This window comes from Pseudophryne corroboree, chromosome 7 (genome assembly GCF_028390025.1).
Source record: "Pseudophryne corroboree isolate aPseCor3 chromosome 7, aPseCor3.hap2, whole genome shotgun sequence".
NCBI lineage: Eukaryota > Metazoa > Chordata > Amphibia > Anura > Myobatrachidae > Pseudophryne > Pseudophryne corroboree.
In genome coordinates this window covers 481,356,227-481,381,779 of record NC_086450.1, presented here as the reverse complement: position 1 = coordinate 481,381,779, position 25,553 = coordinate 481,356,227, and the positions used below count along the sequence as shown (strand labels likewise).

Below are 25,553 nucleotides of genomic sequence, written 5' to 3'. Positions count from 1 at the left end.
GCGGACTTCTAAAACGAGCAGTGAGAAACAAGACTGGTCTCACAGAGAGCGATACCGGAAGTGACGTTACAATAAGGTGAAGACAAGTCGGGTTGCCAGGACAACAAGGACGCCGGAGCATGAACGCTCCGTATGAGCGTGACGGAAGCCGGAGAGGAGAGTACATTGAGTTTATGTTGCCAGGGCAACCACTACATACGGAAATAGACGCTGAGACTTGGCGTAGCGTCATCAGGGGCGGACTGATTAGTCAATTTGCTCCTGTTGTGATCTATGGAGTCCGATTGGTGGAGGGACATTTAAATAGGGAATGGTTAAGCCAGGATCATTATTTATCCCAACCTTGAAAAAGACTCTAGCAAAGAGTTGAAACGCATCGGTTTTCCCGTTAAAGATGCTTGTGAGGAGATTGTGTCGATCCGGGATCCAGCAGTGACAACCTGTGTGGCATATGGGCCGATCCGGAGCACCCATTTTGGGACACATGCGCTGATAGGGACTGTCTAAACCACAGTTCCCACAAATTCTGGTAATTACTGATTGCTCCACATGCTTCTCTAAGGGATTTTTTTGCTGAATAATTGATCCTATCTGTTGCATTGTTTTACATGTGTTATGTATATGTGTTGTCATAATTAATTAAAACGGTACTTCACTATACATCACTTTTTTTCATTTCATATGATAACTTTTTCTGGATAAACTGATGGAATGATACGGAATAAGGAAGGAATCACAATCAGCGCTAGTTAAGTTGAACTCTCCATCTTTCTGTTTTCTCATTGTTTAGGGATTGTTTCTTTGCTGTGTGGTACCTACTGCAGAGCAATAATGGCCCTCATTCCGAGTTGTTCACTCGCAAGCTGCTTTTAGCAGCTTTGCACACGCTAAGCCGCCGCCTACTGGGAGTGAATCTTAGCTTAGCAAAATTGCGAACGAAAGAATAGCAAAATTGCGAATAGACACTTCTTAGCAGTTTCTGAGTAGCTCCACACTTAGGGGTATATTTACTAAGGTCCCGATTTTGACCGAGATGCCGATTTTTCTTCAAAGTGTCATCTCGGGAATTTACTAAGCAAAAATCTCGGCAATGATGAGGGCATTCGTAATATTTTGGAAGTACTAGGAAAAAATTACGAATCAATACACCATCGGTCAAATACGCCTGCAATTTGGTAGAATTCGGTCATTTACTAAAAAGTGCAAATCACAAACACTGCCGACAATAGCCAAACACTGCCGTGCTGAAATACAATTCGTGAAAAAGTGCTAAAAAAAACCAGACCTGCTTTTTTTTACCGTGATTGGATAGGCATGCACGGATCCATGAGATCCGTGCATGTTTTTCAGTGGCAAGGGGTGGGAAATGTTTTAATTAAAAAAAAAAAAATAGCGTGGGGTCCCCCCTCCTAAGCCAAACCAGCCTCGGGCTCTTTGAGCCGGTCCTGGTTGTAAAATTATGGGAAAAAAATTGTCAGGGGGTTCCCCCATATTTAAACAACCAGCACCGGGCTCTGCGCCTGGTCCTGGTTCCAAAAATACGGGGGACAAAAAGCGTAGGGGTCCCCCGTATTTTTGAAACCAGCACCGGGCTCCACTAGCTGGACAGATAATGCCACAGCCGGGGGTCACTTTTATACAGCGCCCTGTGGCCGTGGCATTAAATACCCAACTAGTCACCCCTGGCCGGGGTACCCTGGAGGAGTGGGAACCCTTCAATCAAGGGGTCCCCCCCTCCAGCCCCCCAAGGGCCAGGGGTGAAGCCCGAGGCTGTCCCCCCCATCCAAGGGCTGCGGATGGGGGGCTAATAGCCTTTGTTAAAAGTGTTGAATATTGTTTTTAGTAGCAGTACTACAAGTCCCAGCAAGCCTCCCCCGCAAGCTGGCACCTGGAGAACCACAAGTACCAGCATGCGGCAGTAAACCGGGCCCGCTGGTACCTGTAGTACTACTACTAAAAAAAAAAACCAATAAAGACATAAGACACACACCTTGAAAGTATAACTTTAATACATGCATCCACACCACCATATACACATACTTACCTATGTACCCACGCAGGTCGGTCCTCTTCTCCATGTAGAATCCATGGTGTACCTGTTGAATAAATTATACTCACAAAATCCAGTGTAGAGGCAAAATAACAAAACGGATACCCGACTTTTAGCTCAGCCGTTGACCGAGAGTAACCTCACCGCTGAGCTAAAAGTTACCACCATTGGTTACAATGGAGCGCATAGGTGCTACATTGTAACACTGCTGTGTGCCGCCTGTCATACACTACAGGAGCACACAGCCAATCAGGAGGGTGCCACAACGTGGCGCTCCCTGATTGGCTTATGGAACCTTCTTAGACACAAGTCAGAGGGGGTTTCTGGCATTCGGGGAAAGGGGTCCCATGTGAAAACATGGGGCCCCTTTTAGTGCGAGGTCAGATCTCCGTTTTGCTATTTTGCCAAGTACCAGGATTACAAATGGATTAAAAGAGGAGCCCTCTACACTGGATTTTGTGAGTATAATTTATTCAACAGGTACACCATGGATTCTACATGGAGAAGAGGACCGACCTGCGTGGGTACATAGGTAAGTATGTGTATATGGTGGTGTGGATGTATGTATTAAAGTTATACTTTCAAGGTGTGTGTCTTATGTCTTTATTGGGGTATTTTTTTAGTAGTAGTACTACAGGTACCAGCGGGCCCGGTTTACCGCCGCATGCTGGTACTTGTGGTTCTCCAAGTGCCAGCTCGCGGGGAGGCTTGCTGGGACTTGTAGTACTGCTACTAAAAACAATATTCAACACTTTTAACAAAGGCTATCAGACCCCCATCTGCAGCCCTTGGATGGGGGGGACAGCCTCAGGCTTCACCCCTGGCCCTTGGGTGGCTGGAGGGGGGGGACCCCTTGATTGAAGGGGTTCCCACTCCTCCAGGGTACCCCGGCCAGGGGTGACTAGTTGGGTATTTAATGCCACGGCCGCAGGGCGCTGTATAAAAGTGACCCCCGGCTGTGGCATTATCTGTCCAGCTAGTGGAGCCCGGTTCTGGTTTCAAAAATACAGGGGACCCCTACGCTTTTTGTCCCCCATATTTTTGGAACCAGGACCAGGCGCAGAGCCCGGTGCTGGTTGTTTAAATATGGGGGAACCCCTGACATTTTTTTTCCCATATTTTTACAACCAGGACTGGCTCAAAGAGCCCGAGGCTGGTTTGGCTTAGGAGGGGGAACCCCACGCAATTTTTTTAAATATTTTAAACAATTTTTAAATCTTAAGAAAGATGCACAATGAACCCCAGTACGGATCTCACAGATCCGGCCGTGATTCATTGTGTTAAAGTCGGCAGTATTTTACAATTCACTCCTGTAAAACACTGCCAAAAAATACGAATGACATCGACATCGTAATTACGAAAATGCCGAATACGACAGCTTAGTAAATTAGTCGTAAAAAATTCAAAAAGTTGCACTTTTACACTTTCGATGTCATTCGTGATTAATCTCCCTCCAAATCGGGAGAAATACGAATTTTAGTAAAAATACCCCTTACTCGGCATCTGCGATCAGTTTAGTGCTTGTCGTTCCTGGTTTGACGTCACAAACACACCCAGCGTTCGCCCAGACACTCCTCCGTTTCTTCAGCCACTCCAGCGTTTTTCCCAGAAACGGTAGAGTTTTTTCGCACACACCCATAAAACGGCCTGTTTCCGCCCAGAAACACCCACTTCCTGTCAATCACATTACGATCACCAGAACGAAGAAAAAACCTCGTAATGCCGTGAGTCAAATACCTAACTACTTGGCACAGTCGCACTGCGGCCATTGCGCATGCGCATTAGCAACTAATCGCTCCGTTGCGAAAGAAAAATAACGAGCGAACAACTCGGAATGACCACCAATATTCCACACACGATTCTCAGTACATTTCTGTACTTGTGAGTTGGTTGGATTGGTTATTGCTAATACACAAAACATTTCTAAACAAAAATAACTGGCGTGTGTTTGTGCCGCTGCTTAGTGCAGCCTGCCAGCCTTTGGTCTATGGGGGTCATTCTGAGTTGATCGTAGCTGTGCTAAATTTAGGTCTCAGAGATCCGAACCCTCCCGAACTTCATGCTCCGAGCCCGGATCCGAGTTCGACTCGGGACTATTGGTAAATGGTGCGCTCCATACCTGTCTCCTTACGTATTGGATTACATGTACGCATCCTCTAGTATCGGTCCCCTGGTGCCAGTGTCTCAGGGAGGTGGAGCTACTGACGCTGAGCTCCTCCATCGAGCTCCTCCATCTTAGTGTAATCAGAGCGCGCAGTAGAAGCGTGTGTGAGAGACTTACAGCGTTCCTCCGTGTACCGCACCTCCAAAGGTAAGTCAGAGCCGGGTGGTGCATCGCTTCTCCTTCACAGTGGGAGTCAGACTGCACGGCCATGCAGTCCTCCGTCCCTTACCACCGGAGCCACATTAGGACACTGATAAGCAGTGGCGTAACTAGAAATTTTTCTCCCCCAAGCCAAAAAATTCTCTGGTGCCCCCCCCCCTCCCCCCTCCCCCCCCCCCATAACTGTCACCAGTAGAGCGGTGAATCTGCGCGCGCCGCAAAAAAGGGGCGTGACCTTGCTGAAATGTGCGTGGCTTTGCATAAAGGGGCGTGGTATTGCAGGAAAAGACTACCTTATACCCCAGTTTTGCAACCTGCACGCCCAGACGTTGGCCATCACAGGAAAGAAAATAATAATCCTGATTCATGCCCCTTACATTATTTCTCATTTTTCATCCGTATAGTAATGCCCAGTATACATTTTGCCACATACTGCAATGGCCCTTAGACATTATGCCACACACAATAATGCCCATTGCATAATATGCCACACACCATAATGCCCCAGACACATTATGCCACACACAATAATGCCCATGACACAATATGCCACACACCATAATGCCCCCGACACATTATGCCCCACACCGTAATGCCTGTGACACATTATGATAGGCATCACAATGTCCGTTATACATTATGCCACACATTGCAATGACCCTGAAACATTATAGCACATACAATGCCTGTGACACATTATGACACACACCGCAATGTCCGTGATACATTATGCCACACACTGCAATGTCTGTGATATATTATACCACATACCACAATGCCCGTGATATAGTATGCCACACACCGCAATGCCTGTGACACATACCGCAATGCCCGCTATACCCTATGCCACACACCGCAATGCCCCTGTGACATTATACCACATACCACAATGCCCGTGATATACTATGCCACACACCGTAATGCCTGTGACACATTATGACACACACCGCAATGTTTGTGATACATTATGCCACACACCGCAATGCCCATTACACATTAAGTCCTACAATAAGGCTTCTAATTACTTTTAAATTACCTGCTCGTTGCCAGGGGTTTCATGCTCTTGGTTCCATGCACGGTGCCAGGGGATTTCATGCTCAGGGTGTCATGCTCGTTGCCAGGGGTTTTATGCACTGGGTGTCATGCTCGTTGCCAGGGGATTTCATGCTCAGGGTGTCATGCTCGTTGCCAGGTATTTCATGCGGTAGGTGTTATGCTTGTTGCCAGAGGTATCATGTGCTGGATTTCAAGCTTGTTGCCAGGGGGTAATATTAATTGCCAGGGGTTTCATGCACTGGGTGTAACGCTCATTCCTAGGGGGTAATGCTTGTTGCCAGGGATTTCATGAGCTGGGTGTTGTGCTTGTAACCAGGGGGTAATGCTTGTTGCTAGGGCTGTGCTCCCAGCACCACATATGCTCCCAGTGCCACATGTGCCCCCAGTGCCAGATATTCCCCCACAGTGCCAGGTACACATAAGCCCCCAGTGCCAATTATGCCCCCCCAGTGCCAGATACACATACACCCCCAGTGCCAAATATGCCCCCCCCCCAGTGCCAGATACACATACACCACCAGTGCCAAATATGCCCCCCCCCCCCCCAGTGCCAGGTACATATACACCCCCCAGCGCAAAATATGCTCCCCCAGGGCCAAATATGCCACCTCAGTGCCAAATATGCCCCCCCCCCAGTGCAACTATGCCAGGTACAACCCCCCCCCCCTCTGGGCACCCCCTGCTGCTGTGCAGTTTTGTGAAGGAGAGACATGGAGGGCGCAGCGCGCACCTCTCCTGTGTGTCCCTCCTTCATCTCCGGCAGCAGAGGTGTGTCTGTTTAATGAAGTGCGGGTTTGTGAGCCAATCAGAGCTCACGAACGGGCACTTAATTAAACAGACACGCCACTGCTGCTGGAGATGAAGGAGGGACACACAGGAGAGGCGCGCGCTGCGCGCTCCATGTCTCTCCTTCCCAGCAGAAATCAGTGGTGGCTAGGGCGCCTCGCAGCCCTGCGCACCTCCGAGCGCTCACAGTGGCTGCGGACCCCTAGTTTCGCCACTGGATAGTAATCAGCCTTTACTACTGGTGTCTTTGTAAATCTGCCCCTCAGGCAGGGTTCACCAGTAATGGTCAACGACAGCTGAAGGAGCAGAAAGTAAACAGCTTATATTATTTTTTACAGTAGGCAGGGTTGAAACTTTTGGGTGGGATTTGCATTCATTTTCACTATTAAAGGTAGAACCAGGTCATAGATAATTACATTTAATTTCTACAAAAATCATGAAATAATTTTTTTCTGGAGCAGCCTCGGATCTCAGGTTGTTACAGGTAGACAGACTGGAGACTGCACTGCACTCACCAAGCGCGGCAGGCGGCTGCGGCGGCAATGTTTTCCCGGGCGGCGGGACTCGCGGGACGGACCGGACTTCGCCGCTGACCACAGCGCATCAAACCCTGCCCAGTGTGCCCACTGCCCTGACTGACAGCCTGCGGAGGTCAGCACACAGGTGAAAATTAATTAGGGTTAATAAGAAGCACATAAGTGCTATGTAAGTGAAGTGTGATTAAAATAATACAAAAAAGTATACAAAGTGATAGGGAAAATCATAAGTGTTAATAAAGTGTTAGGGTGTGCCGACCTGAAGCAGCCCAGTCATACTGTGTGCTGACCTGGGGTAGCCGACCTGTGCCGGCGTGATGGGGTCCTGCACCCCGACCCATATCTAGTATTAGGGACCCCCAGTGACGGAGATGCCTTGCAGATCGGCCTGGGGGCTTAACCCTATTTCGCTTACGTCCTAGAGGATGCTGGGGACTCCAAAAGGACCACGGGGTATAGACAGGATCCGCAGGAGACATGAGCACTCTAAGACTTTAAATGGGTGTGAACTGGCTCCTCCCTCTATGCCCCTCCTCCAGACCTCAGTTAGATTCTGTGCCCAGAGAGACTGGACACACACTGAGGAGCTCTCCTGAGTTTCTCTGAAAAGACTTTATGTTAGGTTTATTATTTTCAGAGAGACCTGCAGGCTACAGGCTCCTTGCTTTGTGGGACTGAGGGGAGAGAAGTCAGACCTACTTCTTCTGAGTTCAAGGGCTCTGCTTCTTAGGCTACTGGACAACATTAGCTCCAGAGGGTTCGATCACTTGGTGCGCCTAGCTGCTTGTTCCCGGAGCTGCGCCATCAACCCCCTCACAGAGCCAGAAGACAGAAGCCGGGTGAGTATTAAGTAGACAAGAAGACTTCAGTGACGGCAGAAGACTTCAGTACTGAGGTACCACGCAGCAGTCGCGATGCGCGCCATTGCTCCCACACACACATACAGCGGCACTTGCAGGGCACAGGGGGGGTGCCCTGGGCAGCATGATTAATGAAGTTTTTACAAAAAAACTGGCTAAAATATATATGTTGGATGTGCCTAGGCACCAGATATAGCCCCCGCCAGTATAAATATTTTAAATTTGAGTGGGACTACAGCGCGCCAGTGAGGGGGCGTGGCTTAGCCCTCACAGCTTACCAGCACCATTTTCTCTTCACAGGATGCAGAGATGCTGGCCCGGACCTCCACACACCTGCACAAGTAACAGGGTGAAAAACGGGGGGGGGGCACATTAAATTGGTGCGATTATCCATTGTTAAAAACAGCACAAACAGGTCTGAGGCAGTGTGTATTTGCTCTCAGTACCGGGATAGGCGCTGGGGTGTGAGCTGGTAAACTCCCTCTGTGTGTCTCTGACAGGCTTTCTGTGGGTCTGTCCCCTATAGCCGGTGTGTTGGTGCGTGTCGGTACGTGTGTGTCGACATGTCTGATGCTGAGTGCTCCTCCCCGGCGGAGGTTACTGTGGGGGCGGATAGTGACTCTGTTGGCACCGCCGACTGCTGATTGGGTGGATATGTTGAGTACATTGAATGCAAATGTGGCGTTATTGACTAAAAGGCTGGATAAATCTGATCCTCAGACACAAACATGGAGGAAGTCCACGGAGGACGCCTTTTCTCAGGTCCAGACCCCCTCGAGGTTACAAAAGCGTTCATTTACCCAGATGGCGGATACTGGTAGCGACACGGACTCTGATTCGAGTGTCGACTATAGTGAGGCCAGTTTAAATCCGAAACTGGTTAAGAGTATTCAGTACTTGATTGTGGCAATTAAAGACGTTTTACATATTTCTGAAGAACCTGCTGTTCCTGATACGAGGGTTTGTTTGTATAAGGGAAAGAAGCCTGAGGTGACGTTTCCCCCCTCTCATGAACTGAACGCTCTTTGTGAATAGGCTTGGGAATCTCCTGACAAAAGGTGGCAGATTCCCAAGAGAATTCTAATGGCATATCTTTTCCCCTCTGACGACAGGGAAAAGTGGGAGTCATCTCCCAATGTGGACAAGGCTCTATTACGACTGTCCAAAAAGGTGGCGCTTCCGTCTTCTGACACAGCTGCCCTAAAGGACCCTGCGGATCGTAAGCAGGAAACTACCTTAAAATCCATTTATGTCACTACAGGTGCGCTGCTCAGACCTGCCGTGGCGTCGGCATGGGTGAGTAGTGCTATTGGTAAGTGGGCAGATAATTTGGCAACTGACATGTATACCCTGGATAGGGATAGCATTCTTTTGACTCTAGGTTATATCAGGGATGCTGCAGTTTACCTAAAGGATGCAGCGAGGGATATTGGACTCTTGGGATCAAGGGCCAATGCCATGGCAGTCTCGGCCAGGAGAGCGCTGTGGATTCATCAATGGAATGCTGATGCCGACTCTAAGAAAGCTATGGAAGCTCTCCCGTATAAAGTTGGTGTCTTGTTTGGTGACGGCCTTGCTGATCTGGTGTCTACAGCTACAGCGGGTAAGTCATCATTTCTTCCTTATGTTCCTGCACAACAGAAAAAGACGCCGCATTATCAGATGCAGTCCTTTTGGCCTAATAAATACAAAAAAGGAAGAGGGTCGTCCTTCCTTGACTCAAAAGGTAGAGGAAGGGGAAAAAGGTTGCCTGCTGTGCCAGTTTCCCAGGAGCAGAAGTCCTCCCCGGCTTCTGCCAAGTCCACCGCATGACGCTGGGGCTCTTCTACGGGAGTCCGTATCGGTGGGGACGCATCTCCGACTCTTCAGTCAGGTCTGGTTTCACTCAGGCCTGGATCCTTGGGTGTTAGAAATTGTGTCCCAAGGGTACAAACTGGAGTTTCAAGACGTACCCCCCCACTGATTGTTCAAATCAGTCTTGCCAGTTTCTCTCCCAGAAAGGGAATTAGTGTGCGCTGCGATACAAAGGCTGTGTCAACAGCGTGTCATTGTCAAGGTACCCCCGTCTCAATGGGGAGAAGAGTTTTATTCGAGCCTGTTTGTCGTACCAAAGCCGGATGGCTCGGTCAGACCGATCCTGAACCTAAAATCCCTCAATCTATATTTGAAAAGTTTCAAGTTCAAGATGGAATCTCTTCGAGCAGTGATCTCCAGTTTGAAAGGGGGGGATTTTATGGCGTCAGTCGACATCAAAGATGTCTTCACCAAATGACGGAAATTATGGTGCTCCTACGCAAGCAGGGTGTCACAATTATCCCGTACTTGGACGATCTCCTGATAAAGGCGAGATCAAAGGAGCAGTTGCTAAGAAACATGTTGCTCTCCCTGACAGTTCTGCAACAACATGGTTGGATCCTAAATTTGCCAAAGTCACAGGTGATGCCGATGACACGGCTGTCTTTCTTGGGCATGATCCTGGAAACGTAACTACAGAGAGTGTTTCTCCTAGCGGAAATCCAGAACATGGTCAGGGAGATACTGAAACTGGCAAGAGTGTTGATTCATCAATGCACTCGGGTGTTGGGGAAGATGGTTGCAGCCTACAAAGCCATTCCATTTAGCAGGTTTCATGCCCGGGTGTTTCAGTGGGACCTGTTGGACAAGTGGTCCGGGTCTCACCTGCACATGCACCGGAAAATAAGACTATCTTCCAGGACCAGAATATCTCTCCTGTGGTGGCTTCAAAGTCCTCACATCCTAGAGGGATGCAGGTTCAGGATCCAGGATTGGGTCCTGGTGACCACGGATGAAAGTCTCCGAGGTTGGGGAGCAGTCACACAGGGAAAAAAATTCCAGGGAAAATGGTCAAGCCATGAAGCTTGTCTTCACATAAACGTTCTGGAATTAAGAGCCATATACAATGGCCTTCTACAAGCGGAACACTTTCTTCGAGGTCTACCTGTCCGGATTCAGTCAGACAACGTAACAGCAGTGGCAAACATAAACCGCCAGGGCGGAACGAAGAGCAGAGCGGCGATGGACGAGGCCACAAAAGTTCTCCGCTGGGCGGAAAAACATGTTAGCACTCTGTCAGCGGTCTTCCTTCCGGGCGTGGACAACTGGGAAGCAGATTTCCTCAGCAGACACAATCTCCATCCAGGAGAGTGGGGTCTTCATCAAGAGGTTTTTGCAGAAGTGACAAGTCATTGGGGAATTCCTCAAATAGACATGATGGCGTCTCGCCTCAACAAGAAGCTTCAGAGATATTGTTCCAGGTCGAGGGACCCTCAAGCCAGTGCAGTGGACGCCTTGGTAACTCTGTGGGTGTTTCAGATGGTATATGTGTTCCCTCCACTTCCACTCATTCCAAAAGTGATAAGGATCATAAGAAGAACAAGAGTTCAGCGATACTCATTGTTCCAGATTGGCCATGGAGGGCCTGGTATCTGGATCTTCAGGAATTACTCATAGAAGATCCCTGGCCTCTTCCTCTCAGAGAAGATCTGTTACTGCAGGGGCCGTGCATCTTCCAGGACTTACTGCAGTTGTGTTTGACGGCGTGGAGGTTGAATGCCAAATCCTAGCTCGAAAGGGTATTCCCGGGGAAGTCATCCCCACTCTGCTTAAGGCTAGAAAGGAGGTCACGGTGAAGCATTATCACTGTATTTGGAGAAAGTATGTGTCTTGATGTGAATCCAAGAAGGCTCCTACGGAAGAGTTTCAGCTGGGTCGTTTCCTCCATTTTTTGCAGGCAGGTGTGGATGCAGGCCTAAAATTAGGTTCCATTAAAGTGCAGATTTCGGCCTTATCTATTTTCTTTCAAAGAGAATTGGCCGCCCTTCCAGAGGTTCAGACTTTCGTGAAGGGAGTACTGCACATTCAACCTCCCTTTGTGCCCCCAGTGGCACCATGGGACCTGTGGTGTTGCAATTTCTTATGTCACACTGGTTTGAACCTTTGCAAAAGGTTGAGTTGAAATTTCTCACTTGGAAAGTGGTCATGCTTTTGGCCTTGGCAAGACGGGTGTCGGAATTGGCAGCTTTGTCTCACAAGAGCCCCTATTTGATTTTCCATGTGGATAGAGCGGAATTGAGAACTCGTCAACAATTTCTGCCAAAGGTGGTTTCTTCATTTCACATAAACCAACCTATTGTGGTGCCTGTGGCTACGGAAGCCTTGGCTGATTCAAAGTCTCTTGATGTAGTCAGAGCTTTGAAAATTTACGTCGCCAGAACGGCTCAAATTAGGAAATCAGAGGCTCTGTTTGTCCTATATGCTCCCAACAAAATTGGGGCTTCTGCTTCCAAGCAGACTATTGCCCGCTGGATCTGTAATACGATTCGGCATGCTCATTCTACTGCTGGATTGCCGTTACCGAAGTCAGTGAAAGCCCATTCTACCAGGAAGGTGGGCTCATCTTGGGCGGCTGCCCGAGGAGTCTCGGCGCTTCAACTTTGCCGTGCAGCTACTTGGTTGGGTTCAAACACTTTTGCTAAGTTCTACAAGTTTGATACCCTGGCTGATGACGACCTCATGTTTGCTCAATCGGTGCTGCAGAGTCGTCCGCACTCTCCCGCCCGGTCTGGAGCTTTGGTATAAACCCCATGGTCCTTTTGGAGTCCCCAGCATCCTCTAGGACGTAAGAGAAAATAGGATTTTAATACCTACTGGTAAATCCTTTTCTCCTAGCCCGTAGAGGATGCTGGGCGCCCGTCCCTGTGCGGACTGTTTTTGCAGTAGTGTTGATAGTTATTGCTTCTGTTACACAGAGGTTGTATATCGGTTATGTTCAGCCTGTTGCTGTTTTTGGTTCATGTTGTTAACTGGTATTGCTTAAAAGCCATGTTGTACGGTGTGTTGTGGTGTGAGCTGGTATGTATCTCACACTTGGTTAACAAAAATCCTTTTCCTCTAAATGTCTGTCTCTCTGGGCACAGTTCCTATAACTGAGGTCTGAAAGAGGGGCATAGAGGGAGGAGCCAGTTCACACCTATTTAAAGTCTTAGAGTGCCCATGTCTCCTGCGGATCCCGTCTATACCCCATGGTTCTTTTGGAGTCCCCAGCATCCTCTTCGGACTAGTAGAAAAGGATTTACCGGTAGGTATTAAAATCCTATTATCTGCAGATATACGCAACTAAGATCTCCATATTATCTGATTATTATGTGGTATTATTTTTCACTCAGTGTGTATTAGGGAAAACAAAATTTTTTTTTCAGACCTAATTACTTATAATTGCTACATACTCAGGTCACCTGTGTGTATTACAAATAAACCTACATTGCTATTAACTCATTAGTGTGTGGACGAATGTTTTTACATTAAGCACTGCAATACTCTGCCAACAGTTTATGGGCCCAGCCACACGTGCTTATAGATTAACCCCTACATGTTTTGATTAATATCAGAACAAAAAGAACACACAGATAAAGTTTAAAAGTGACATTTTATACAAGTGCAGAGAAGATGTATAACACAGGGCACAATATGAACATTGCTAAGCTGAAAGGCTCAGAGAACTATGCTACATGGAAATTTGCCGTGGAGATGCAGCTTAAGTGGTAAAAGTTGTGGAAGGTCACAATAGACCCAGGAGCAGGTCCAAACCCAGATGATGTAGACAGAGCCATCAGGACGATAGTTTTAGCTGTGGAGCAGCATGTCTATTCAATAGTCAGTGGGAAAGTGTTAGCTAAGGATGTGTGGAAAGCCCTGCAAAATGCGTATGAAGACAAAGGTCTAATGAGAAGAATAAGTATGAGACGCATGCTGTATGGAACGAAACTGAGTGCCTGCAAGGACATGAATGATTACATTGATAAGTTATTGTCTATAGCTCAGCAGTTGGTATCTGTGGGGGCACAGGTGGATGAGGAGGAAGTGGCAATGGCCATGTTGCAGAATCTGACACCAGAGTTTTACTTTTTGGTGGTTGCTTTAGAATCAAATGAAACTAAGCTGACAACAGAGATTGTAAGGGCCAAACTACTATGGTTCCAAGAACGTATTCCTGTCGAGACCATAACTGAGGATTCTGCCTTGATCACAAAGGGCACAAAGTCTAAAAAACACAGGTTCAAATGTTTTGTATGTCACAAGATAGGACATAAAGCTTCAGATTGCAAGATTAGAAATTCCAGTGGTGCGCAGAAGCAGCGTAACAAACCAAACAAGTCAGCACTACGTGTAGCAGACAGTCACAGGAAAGATTGCTGGTACATGGAATCAGGGGCCACTAGACATTTCAGTTGCAATAAGCATTGGTTTAATTCTTTAACACTGTATGTACCCACTACAGTTACAGGGATTGAAAATAAAGTCCTTACTGCATCACAAGCTGGGACAATCACAGTGCGTTTAAGAATTGGAAGAGAGGATCGTCAGCGGGTACCCGCCGGGTCTCTGCTGTGTGCTGCTGCAGGGACCGGAGAGAGCAAACAGCAGGAGCACGGGCGGCGGCTACACTGTTTGACCACGCTGGAGACTGCATATCCCCTGGGAGAGTGCTGCTGTCGTGGACCGCAGTAGGAGGTGAGTGATGGTGGCTGCCTGGGGGTCAGTGGTGCTGTGCTCTGGGGAGGTCTGATTACTTCCACTCTCCCTGGTGACTGGTGCCGATGGCTGGGGGCTCATTGGGGCTGTGAGCTGCAGCTCTGTACCAGCCCTTGTCTGTAATAAGTGACTGACCTGTGCACTGAGCTGCTGCTACCCCATTAGCTGACAATAATACCCAGCATATCCCTGGATCCCCCTTATCCCAGCAGCATTGGCCTGAAGTTATATTGGTGGGGTGAGTGCTGGTGGAGTTCTCCTGAGCTGCTGGCATCCCCCTCCTCTGTGAATCTCATAAATATCGTGCCTCATGCTGCCGGCGGCCGGAGGCTGGAGGACTTGTGGGAGGTGACGGACGGAGAGCAGGATACCGGTGGGCGGCGGCCATCTTGCGACTGGCACTGCAATCGCCCTTCTGCATGGCCAGAAGGTGGCTGGGGTACCGCGATCCCTGGCGGGTCTGTGGCCGGCGCTTCCCGCTATCTGTACCACTGGCCCAGAACAACAGCTGCCAACTGCATAGTGAGGGAGTCAGTGCAGATCTCATAAGCACTGCTCTCCCTCCTAAACATAGGTCACAATGCAGGCCTGGCTAGTTTATATCCTGGAGCTGAGCACTGATGTTATTCCTGTCCCTTTCACTACCTAACCCATGCTCAGCTTCCACTATATCTCATCTCAGCAAGATTTACACAAACAGCACCAAAGTCTGAGATCGTTTTCTACACACCTGCTGTTCATCATGTATGATGCTGTGATGCCCTCATGTGGCCATACATAATTACCACCCCTTCTTTGCAAGTTTACTTCTATGCTGATGCCCGGCTAGCCACTTTGATTCTGTGGGGAATGTGCCGACGTTGTCTCTGACGGGATACTGTTCTAATCACACAACAACAATTACCGACGCTCCATTGGTGTTACCAAGGTGCCTCATGGTGAGAGGTAAGAGAGGATCACAAGGGAGAGGGGGAAAATTGCAAAAGGTCACCCTGACACGTGCAATGGGTACTCCGACTTCAGTCGATATGAGACATCTCCATCCCCATGGCTCTGCTTCCATGGAAGATACTTCCATGCCTTCAACCCCACGCCTTTCGCCTGTCTCCGATTCTGCTCTCAAGTGGGGGCCCATGCGGCAGACCTGCACACAACAACAGATCCAGGAAGTCTGTCACAGAGAAACAGTCCACTCGGAGATTGCCGCTGTTCAATCTGAGATATCTCACATAGGATCCCGACTAATTTAATTTGGAAGGCTTCTCTTCTGACACAGCCACGGCTCACAACGCCCTCAGGGCCACTGTTATCAGACAAGCGTCCAGTCTCCAACATCTTCAAGAACGCATAGATGATTTGGAAAACCGTGGAAGGAGAAATAATTTGAGTGTTCGGGGGTCTCAGAGTACGTTTCACCTCATGGTCTTATTGGCTTTCTCACGATAATCTTTAACGTGCTCTTAGGCCGAGGTCCTGCTTCAATTATCAAGTTCGATAGAGCTCATCGAGCCCTGAGACCCAGAGGAGCACCATCTGACCGCCCTTTCGACATCATTTGCCGCTTACATTATTACACAGAAAAAGAGGAGATCCTTCGCAAAACTCGTTGCATGGATGTGATAGTGATTGCAACTCACAGAATTCAGATCTTCCAAGATTTATCATGGACAACTCTCCAAAAGCGTAGAGCCCTACAACCACTCGCTGTGGAGCTCCAAAAGTTGGGAATCAAGTACAGATGGAGATTTCCTTTTGGCCTGCAGGTCCCACATAATGTGAAGTTGTATTCACTTAAAGACCCAACTGATTTACATTCTTTTTGTCAAGAGCTTAGGGTGCCCTTGGTCACCCTCCCAGATTGGCAGGAGCCCCTGACCCGCTGTATTTCACCGAAACTCTCTCACCCCGACAATGACTGGCACCTTGTCCACCGCAACCCGAAGCCACCTAGGGAGCACCGCTCCCCTACGCAGATGGCGAGGAAATAAGTATCCTATGATGGTTTGGAACATTTGCTTTCGCACTTCTGAATGTCTTTGTTCAGTTTAAATGTCCCCTGTTGGGTCGGGGGGGTCTCCTTGCCGCGATGTGCCTCTCCCTTTTTGAAGGTTCACTCACGACACCGAGATCGTACTCGACTTGCTGAGCATTCACCCGACCTGCCTGAGTTGGTGGTTGTTGTTATTAGCCACATGTTTTTTAAGTTGCTTTACGGTTGTGTGATTGAACTGTTATTCTAGTTTCTGATTGTTAAAATGCCATTGCTATTAGGGCTGGGGTTGGCGCTGACTCCCAATTTACCCCTACACCACCCGAGTATTCTTGGCCTCCGGCGTGATTCCCATGTCTGAGCTCCCAAGAGGTGGTAGTGTGTTCTACTTTTAAATTAGTGGATTGAATTGCCTACTTCTGACTACGTTAGAATTTTTGAACTGTTTTCCAAATGTACTTTTTGGTTCTGTTTCTCTCTTTTTTTCCCTCCTTTCCTCCCCCCCTTTTTGTGTGGTTATCTGTTTCGAGAGAATCGCTGCCCTCCTTGTCGGAATCCATATTGCCCCCTACTTAATAGACAATGACGGTTGACTCTAAAGCGACAACCATAAAATTTGTTTCCCTCAATGTGAAGGGCTTAAACATCCCGGAGAAATGCTCGAGGGTGTTTAGAGACCTTTTTGTCTTCAGAGCTGATGTTGCATTTCTCCAGGAAACACACTTCAAAATTGGGGTAGCCCTAGTTCTTAAAGACCGTAATTACCCACACTCCTTTTATAATAATAATAGCAAGAGTAAGTCTTTGAGAGTTGCTATTTTGTTATACAAAAGATTACCATTTCAAGATGTGACATCAATATTTCTTGAGGAGGGCAGAACACTCCTGGTTAAATGTAAATTGTTTGATCAGATGTACACCTTTATAAATATATACGCCCCCAAACAATCACAACCTAGTTTCCTAGTGACAGTTCTCAATCGTATTGCCTCGTTAGTCGAGGGTATCCCAGTTATGGGAGGGGACCTCAATTGGTCTCTTCAGCCGGAGGTGGACATCTCTGGGACACCAGCTATGCCCTCACTAGCTTTGCACCGTAGAGTATGTCGTTCTCTCCATGACCACCAGCTGGTCGACACGTGGAGGCTCCAACACACAAGGGACAGAGATTACACATCCTATTCTAGTTTAAGTGAAGATATCCCGCACCAGTACTAATGGTAATTGATATTAATATAAGGGATTGTATGTTAGATTTCTAGTGTGCATAGATCCAAAGAATAATTATGAAAAGAACTTGTGACAGGGATCAGTTTGGGTGCACTCTATCCCATTCATATATATATATATATATATATATATAAAGTTCATCCCTGTGAAGGGAGATGCACTCTCCTAAAAGATCAAGAGTCCAGTCCAAACGTAATCGTCTTTATTATTCAAGTCTAGGGGCTCAGTATGTCAACGTTTCGATTCCATTAGAGAATCTTTGTCAAGACGAGCACAACAATGACATCCAGCATCATAAGTACACTAAAACAAAAATAGACAAAAAACTGTAAAAATCAAAAACATTGTAAAGAAAGAAAAAGGTGGAAGATGCCTCACGGGCCCAGATGTGGATGAGAGTACATCACCCCTGAAGTGCCAACCATTAATGCAACCACGTGATGAAAAAAGAAGGAATAGAATCCACATATAGATAATAAATATCACTCCACTGTGCCTACCACTGAGAAAGGTGAACCAAGTAGGACTGACACCAGCCATAATAACCACAAATGTGGATAAAGAGGGTAACTCACTCATAGGGGGTAATTCATAGCCCACAGCAATGGTAGGGGGATCACATAATCCTAAAAAATGTATAGGTATTTATACTCAAACAGTGAAATGACATGGGACCTATATAGCAATATCACATAATTAGGTACTCACGACAAATGTACAGGCCAGTAAGTTCCATAAGGGAGGATGTCCACACATCCAAACCTATTGATACACATATATGAATCATTAACTACATCACTCCAAATGAACCCCAAGGGGTGAATGAAAATGTCCAAGATTACTTACTAGAGTCAAAAATAGTCAAACATAGTCAGCAAGCAGACATCAAGGCATCAGAACACGGGCTGCATACAGGGACACGATCCTGGGCTACATTTATAGTGCCCAGACAGGAAGTGATGTCACAGTGCGCACAAATCAAAAACAGTCCAAACTGCTACATATAGCTCAATATACTAAGCACTGCATCTATAGCCAAAGACAACCTTACCGCCAATATTTAGATGTCTGCTTGCTGACTATGTTTGACTATTTTTGACTCTAGTAAGTAATCTTGGACATTTTCATTCACCCCTTGGGGTTCATTTGGAGTGATGTAGTTAATGATTCATATATGTGTATCAATAGGTTTGGATGTGTGGACATCCTCCCTTATGGAACTTACTGGCCTGTGCATTTGTCGTGAGTACCTAATTATGTGATATTGCTATATAGGTCCCATGTCATTTCACTGTTTGAGTATAAATACCTATACATTTTTTAGGATTATGTGATCCCCCTACCATTGCTGTGGGCTATGAATTACCCCCTATGAGTGAGTTACCCTCTTTATCCACATTTGTGGTTATTATGGCTGGTGTCAGTCCTACTTGGTTCACCTTTCTCAGTGGTAGGCACAGTGGAGTGATATTTATTATCTATATGTGGATTCTATTCCTTCTTTTTTCATCACGTGGTTGCATTAATGGTTGGCACTTCAGGGGTGATGTACTCTCATCCACATCTGGGCCCGTGAGGCATCTTCCACCTTTTTCTTTCTTTACAATGTTTTTGATTTTTACAGTTTTTTGTCTATTTTTGTTTTAGTGTACTTATGATGCTGGATGTCATTGTTGTGCTCGTCTTGACAAAGATTCTCTAATGGAATCGAAACGTTGACATACTGAGCCCCTAGACTTGAATAATAAAGACGATTACGTTTGGACTGGACTCTTGATCTTTTAGGAGAGTGCATCTCCCTTCACAGGGATGAACTTTATATTTGTGGACTCATTCATTTCAATGTATTTCCACTGGATGCACCCCGCTGTTGTCACTTATTAGATGTGAGTGCGGGTATACTTGTATATATATATATATATATATATCTTTAATAAAGAATTTATTTTGATTTTATTTGTTTATTATTAGATAAATATTTCAAACATAAAGCACCAATACCCACGTGGAATGTATCCTTTATTAGTAATATCACATGTGGTATTATTATGACCTGAATGCTAGGTCATACAAAGAAGCGAAATATTAAAAACAATATAGAAATAGAAAAATGTGAAAGAAGAATTTTTAGACAAATTTCTGTCTGTGTGAAAAAATAATACATTTAGTGCCAACTGTTATTTCTTATATATTTTGTCAAAGTCAGAAAAATATCACGATGCACACTGCCATATTTGCACCTCATGCGTGTCCTCGCTGCGCATGCATGGGCTCTCCCATGCGTGCGCATACTCGCTGTTGCGTGCACCCGCGGGCGCACGGTATGCGCATTTACGGTAGAGTTTATGTACGTCTAGCGTGCGACTCAATCGTTACATATTTTAACCATATAATGTATTTTGTAGATTATGGTCCCTTTGATAGAATCTGAAAGTTTAGTTAATGTAGCATGTTCATGGACAAAGAGATCGCTCTTTGTTTGATACGAAGGGTCAGACAGGGGTCACACAGTGGTGTTTAGTATCCATCGGAAGAGTATTTAATTAGCAATATTCCGGTGTTGGTTTGAAGCGGATAACTCGCTCGTTTATGGACTTTTACTATATTTGCACTTTATTACCCTTGCAGTGGGAAACCTAGTTTCCCACCCACCTGAGCAGTTTGGAATAGTCACAGCCCACCTGTATGAATCAACCTATGACCTTTTGTTATAATGCGAAGACGAATTCCTGTGTCCAATGAACAATAAGAATATAGGGACCATTGTACTGTATTGTGCGTAGCGTATAAAAGGACAAGCCGATCTGATCCAGCACTCTATTCTCTTCAACGGTTCTCATCACTGATAATCGGGAGCTGGATATCCGGAAAGGCGCATGCGATTGTTTCCCTTGTGCGTAAGTTTCTATGCAACTATATTGTCTTTATTGTTATTGTAAGCCACTCTCTCTCTTGCTCTCTCTCTCTCTCTCTCTCCCCTTCCCCGTAAAAGTACTTGTGTCTTTATTGTATTTTATGTGTAGTTACTTGGTTAGGTGTTCTATGTTATCTTGGTAGTGTATAACTTGTAATGTATATTCTTTTGCAATAAAACGTTCATTTAAGGTGTTAGAACCTAAGACCGGTATCTGTGTGTTCATTAAATTTCTAAGTCTTCTCAGAGCATCACATACGCTCATACAGCTTCTAAACTAACAAGGTTACACTGTGTTGCATTTACACCTTATCACTGCACAAAGGTTTACTGTATAGATACATTGTTCATGGTATAGTTGTTAAAGGTTAACTCTGTGAGCGTCTGCACCGCTGGTGATCTCCTCGTGGTCTCAAGCGTCCGCTACGCTGATAGCGTACCATTACGTTAGTCGGCAGCCTATAGCGTGCATGCCTGTACGCTTTTAGCCATGAGCGAACGTGCCGCTCGTGCGTCTCCATCTCGGCTAAGCGTTTGTTACGCAACGTGCGTACTCTTACGGTATTCCATACGCCAATAGCGTACTGTGTTTCTTAACCTTTTAGAGGGATTTAAGTAAGATAAATATTAGACTTTATCAATTGGCGGCTCGTCCGTCCTTCACATATCTGCACTAGGTAATCTCAGCAGACATTATCTGTCAGCAAAGGGCGGGAGGTAATATTCCTCGTAGTGCTGACCAGATAAGCGTTTGCTTCGCTTAGTAAGGGGTGTTGAAGGAATCCGGAAGCGGAGGTAAGAACAATACGCTAGTGTCTTTTAAAACTGTTTATTTCTGTCTTGCAATACGCACGCACACATATATCTGCATTTCCTTTTTTTTTGGTGTATTTTCACATCTCACTCTCCTGGTTGCCATTTCACAATTGATAAAGTGCTAAGAAAGATTTGTTGCTATTAGCAGTTAAAGAGTAAAAGTAATACATTAATGGGTAATTTGTAAAACACGCACACAGCTCTGCCTAAAGATACAAGGAGAGACCTGTGTGGTGTTCCGTAGATGATTACAGGTAAAGATCATCTACATTGATAAACGTGTTAATTGTATTTCGGTGGACATATCTGGCTAGCGTACACGTGTCTCTGACAAAAGGGTGAGACAAGCGTACGCAACACAAAGGCCGACGCACGCAGCGTATATTACGCAACGGAGCGTCTGGGTACGCCCACGTAACTCAAATCACACGATAGTATTATTTTAGCAGGCGAAAAGGAAGCAACGCGATAAATAGCGCAAGTCAATTTTAGTGTCCAAAATTTTAAGCTAATAGATCCTTCTCCAATTTGCGACTCATCTGGTCTAGACTATTACTGAATGAATGGAATTTCTGCGCAGAAATAACAATTAAAGTGTACATGTGGTGAGTGAGTGGATATATATAAGTTTCTACAATTTTTTTGGGTTGAACCACAGAAAGTCGAGTTCTCGTGAGGTACATACATGTAAGTGACGTGCATGGTGGCTTGGGAGGCATCCCTTGTTAAATATTGAAATAAGAGCATTAGAGTATAGCCGACCAGGAGGTCCAGAGCAGACCAGGAGGTCCAGAACAGACCAGGAGGTCCAGAACAGACTAGGAGGTCCAGACAGACCAGGAGGTCTAGGTACAGCAGACGAGGAAGTCCGCTATAGAGGGAAGTAGCACAACACCAGGAAGGGTTGGTGCGGAACCCATATAGGCCATTGAAGCTCTGGCTGAAGGAATTTGCAGCCGAAATTTTCGATTCCGTTGGTCGCTCTGCACATAAGATTAGTTGCTTATGTGCAGAACGATTGTACCGCACGTAATTGTGTGCATTAGTTAGTAACCTGACCCAGTACCATTTGCGTACGAAAGGGGTCATAAACGCTATTTGTACATTCTAACGTGATTTGTGTAATTTTTTTTTTAAGGGAGGTTCGCTGGTCACTCAGGAACTATCTAACAACCAATAGTTACTGGAAAGGGTAAGTGCTCTTCGGATCACCCTCATATGCTCCAGTAAATAGAGGTTCAGGTCGCAGGGGCCCTAGGTCGAGTATGCCAGTGCTAAGGTAGTGTGTAGGCATATTGGTCGGCGTGGGCGAGTGAGTGGAGTACTCGGTAAACTACCACCGTCGGCCTATACCGGACATCTTGGTTTTGTAAGGGTTCGCTGAAGACCCTGATTTGAAGGTCAGAGGTGGTGAAAGCAACACCTGCAAGTATGGGGGCCAGTTGTTCGGGTAGGGGACGATCAACCTCGGTTCGGGTTGATTCAGTAAACCGGCCAATCGGGTCGGCAAGGTATGTAATGTGTGAGAAGTACGGTCCACACACAGAGATTTTATGTGATGAATGGGAAAGAATGACTGTGCATGATGGGGAAAAGTTTCCTCGGGTAGGCAGTTTTAGCCCAGATGTGTTACAAAATTTAAGGAGAAGGATATGTCTCATTAAATCAACAAAGAGATGGATCAAACATTATGATTATTTACAGTTATGGCAACAGGAAGGTGAAATACAGAGAGGATTGGCTCAGGCGGCTGGATCTAACACTATCAAGAATTTGATAGCTACGGCTCCACCGCCACCATTCGTAACAGGAGAGAAGTTGGTTGCAGAGAATGACGCACTAATGTGTAATAAACAAGCACTTAGTAACTGTATAAATGTTAAGGATAATGTGAATAAGATGAGTAATGCAAATACTAACCCGTGCAAGTTGTACCCTGTTTTAAACTTTCCCCAGGAGTGTGATCAAGAGGACGAGGCAACGACACTTTCGGCACTCTCTCTAGCAGCCACCATATCAGAAACAACAGTGGGCACGGCCCAACCCGTAAGATTAGTATCAAAGGCCCCTAGCGGAGGGACAGGTGAGGTCGTATCAACGGGTAAGTACGGCACCATACACTATGCTGAAACAATTTCACCACAGATTGTAGAATCTACTCAGAATTATGTTATTAGACTTAACCCCGTTAGGGTAATAGCAGTGCCAAATGGAAAAACTGACACTTCAGGAGTCACTCCTGTCAGAAACATCGCCATGCACTGCCCATTTTCCCGAATGGAATTAAGAACAATAGTTTCTGAATTCCCCGATCCTAGGAAAGATCTAGTTGCTAGCCAGAAATACATAAAAGAGTTAGGGAATACTGTGGAGCCCAATAACAAAGACTGGCAGATAATGTTGAGGGCATGTTTACCCTCCAATGTCGACACAGAGAGGGTTTTAGCTGACTGTAAATTAAATGAGGATGTACCCCTTACGGATGTGTACAACCAAGATAATGTAAAGAGAATAAATTTACAGTTAAAAGAGTATTTTCCAGCTGTTGTCAAATGGAATAAAATTTTCTCCATTAAACAAAAAGAGACAGAAACAGCTGCTGACTATTTTCACAGGGCCCTACAGGAAATGGCTAGGTATACAGGTATAGAGGACATTAAGACAAATGTAAATCATAGAGAAGTAGCAGTATCTGTGTTAATGGATGGTTTAAAGGAGGTATTGAAGGCGAGGGTAGAGACCACGCAACCATGTTGGCGAGGTCTGTCGGTGGCTACTTTGAGAGAGGCCGCTATTGATCACGATCAAAATATCACTAGACACAGGGAGTTACAAAGTGATAAGTTAATGGCCGTAAGTATACAGGCCCTGACCACAAGGCAACCTTTTTATAAATCTCCCAACCCTGTGGGTAAGTCAAATGTGGTAACCTGTTATTCCTGTCATAGAGAGGGACACTTTGCACGAGAATGTAGAGCGAAAAACACGCAAAAATCTTATCAACCCCCTAGACAACGACATGACGCACGACATTGGGATCAGGGACCGCAGAAGCAGAGCTATGAGCCACATACAGGGGAAACAAAAAGGTACCCCCCAAGAAGAGACTGGCAAATTTCTGATAGTTCCCATCTATCCCCAACACAAGTAATTGCTGCCAGCACGATTCAGGGAGGTCACCATACCCAATAGGGGTGTGGCCACACCTGTAATCTGCAGCCAGTGAAATTGATTGCTAGCCTTGGAAGTGAACCCGAGGTCACAATTGATGTAGCTGGTAAATCATTAAACTTCCTTGTAGATACAGGGGAGGCCAAATCAGTGATAAATTCGACAGTGGGTATGAGAACCACTGGAAAGACAATTCCAGCCATGGGAGTAACGGGAGTAGTCCAGCACTACCCTGTTAGCAAACCAGCAGAGGTTACAGTAGGGCCTTTACATACCAAGCATTCCTTTTTGCTGGCTGCATCGGCACCGACTAATCTCCTGGGAAGAGATTTATTGTGCAAAATGGGGTGTGTCATTTATTGCACTCCTGAAGGTGTATTCTTAGACATACCTGAGAATCACGCTCAGGAAGTGCGAGACATGCTAGACTCCCCATCAAAATTAATGTCACATACTGTTATGTTAAATAAGAATCCATCCCAAGTAGAAGAAATGACATCACAAATACCAGAGTCACTGTGGACTAAAGATGGACAAGACATTGGATTAATGGCAAACGTAGCTCCGGTAGTTGTACAAGTAAAAGATGGTAGGATAGCACCAAAAATCCAACAATACACTCTGAAGCCAGAGGTGGAGTTAGGAGTGTACCCAGTAATAGAGCGCTTGCTACAATAGGGCATACTGGTAAGAACATCCAGCACTGCCAATAGTCCCATCTTCCCTGTTAAAAAGAGTGGGGGGAGGGGTTATAGGCTAGTACAGGATCTAAGGGGGATTAACAAAATAGTTGAGAGTCAGTTCCCCGTAGTGCCGAATCCAGCTGTCATCCTTATGCAGATCCCTCCCACTGCGAAATTTTTCACTGTTATTGACCTCTGCTCCGCCTTCTTTTCGGTACCTCTGCACCCTGACAGCCAATATTTGTTTGCATTTACATATAGAGGAGTCCAATACACATGGACTCGATTACCACAAGGGTTCATAGACAGTCCAAGCATATTCTCACAAGCCTTGCATGATTGTTTACAATCTTTTCAACCTGAGAGTGGATCAATATTAATACAGTACGTAGACGATCTACTCCTGTGTTATGATTCACTCGAATCGTCCCAGAGAGGTACGAAACAACTCCTGTTTCATCTTTCAGAAACCGGACACAAGGTTTCAAAAGATAAGTTGCAATTATGCCAGACTAAAGTAAAATATCTGGGACACTGTCTAACACAAGGACTGAGACACCTGACCGCTGATAGAATTCAAGCAATT

The 25,553-nt window shown here is 46.1% G+C and overlaps 1 long non-coding RNA gene across 1 annotated transcript in view; it reads left to right on the top strand.

Moving 5' to 3' along the window:
- LOC134943891 (uncharacterized) overlaps positions 1–25,553 on the top strand; it is a 164,175-nt gene that overhangs the window by 45,911 nt on the left and 92,711 nt on the right. The gene's annotated exons all lie outside the window — the stretch shown is intronic.